This window comes from Silene latifolia, chromosome X (assembly GCF_048544455.1).
Source record: "Silene latifolia isolate original U9 population chromosome X, ASM4854445v1, whole genome shotgun sequence".
NCBI lineage: Eukaryota > Viridiplantae > Streptophyta > Magnoliopsida > Caryophyllales > Caryophyllaceae > Silene > Silene latifolia.
In genome coordinates this window covers 252433929-252435739 of record NC_133537.1, presented here as the reverse complement: position 1 = coordinate 252435739, position 1811 = coordinate 252433929, and positions in this window count along the sequence as shown.

Here is a 1811-nt window from a genome sequence, read left to right as displayed (position 1 = left end):
GTATTTTCGACATAAATCAATTACCTGATGTAATTATTGTATTTTTATTGTATTTATCATTGTATTTTGTATCAATTGTATGTCTTCACATGTAATTGAGCATTAAATCCTACATCGACATTAATTGTATGATTAAATTACGTGTTAACCGACTTAGTCTAATCTTCACATGCTAGGATTAAAACTTGGATGTTGCATTGCATGCATATAAATCGACAATATATCGAGTATGGACAATTTTCCCTAATCATTAGTAGAGGCCGCTATCGAGGCGGGCGGGATTAGGTGTTCGATTAAAAGAGCTTCCTGATACGTACCCTCACCCCTTACTCCAGATCTCTGTGAACATCCGTGTTCATTGGCATCCACGAGAGTCATTCTAGACATAGAATGCTAAGGGTAACGAGTTCTTGGTGTTCAAGTCACTACTTTGTGTCTTGACATGGCACGAGGTATTCGAACGGTTTCCAATTTTTCACAATAACTTGGTGGCGACTCCACAAATGCAAGCGCTTGTTTCCCAAGCGCCCCTGTGGCCCCATTGTTCACAAGACCGGCGATTCCTCGAGGACTTAATCGTCATTTAAGCCATTAGTAAACCCTAATTTATGTACCTAATCCCCACTATAAATACCTCGTTAGTCTAATTAGAAGAGCATGTTCTTCTTAGCAATCTTTAGAGTAGTTAATATCAATAAAATCTCTCTTTAATCTTGTAATCAACATTTAATCAAGTTTTAATACAAGTTTTATTTACTTAATCTCTCTCTTGTTCATCCTTTATTTTGGGTAATTGAAGATTATTTGGGTTATTATTGGGAGATTGACAACCTTCCAATCAAGCATCAAGTACTTCTTTTATTCTTTGCTTTATTATTGGAATCATTAGTAGGTATAATTCTCTTAATCCCTTTTTAATTATTGTTAATCACTTTCATTTATTCATCATGTTTCACTTTGTTAGTATGATTGACAACCTTGCTAGCATGTTCAACATGATAATGAGTGAGTAGTTTCTTTAGCTAGGGTTAATGGGTAATTAGGGGAAACCAACATGGGGAATGATTCATGCTTAATTTAATATGTTTTCATAATTTATTTGCTTGCTTGTTGTGATCTCAACTTATGCACATGTTATGTTTAATGAAATGTGAGCCTATGAATCCTTACATTTTTTACCCATCACCTATCTTTTCAATGAGACTTGTAAGACATAAACCAACTCGAGTCTCATTAGACCATGCATATTGTTGAGTAGGGAAGATTAAGTCGACTTGTAGGTGTTGTACAATCTAATCGATTCGGCTCCGGGACCCAAACTTTCCTAGGATTGTAAGATATAAACCAACTCGATCCATCACAAGAATAATTGCTTGCTTATAATTTGAGAATATGTTTGTATGATCAATTCCCATGAATCCTCTATGACCCCATGACACCCTAGTGCCTTTTATCAATTGCTTACATCCCTTTTAATTCATCTTGCTTGTTTACTTTCATTGCTATTTAGTTTAGTGATCTTCTACTTCAAACCCCAAATTGTGACACCCTTAGACACCACTAGTTGCAATAGAAATCTCATCTCAATTCCCGTCCCTTGGGATCCGACCTTTACTTGCCTCTTTACTAATTGTAGAGTTGTTTGTGAAGTTATAAATTGTGTTTTGGTCTAGGTGCTCCTAACGACAAGTACTGAAAACTAAACCCCACGACGGATCACGACCAATAGTATTGGCCCCCTAGTTGCTTATATGAGGTGACGTCTTGAAGTAACTAGAGTGTGATGTGATTGATGACAAGTTCAAGTGCCA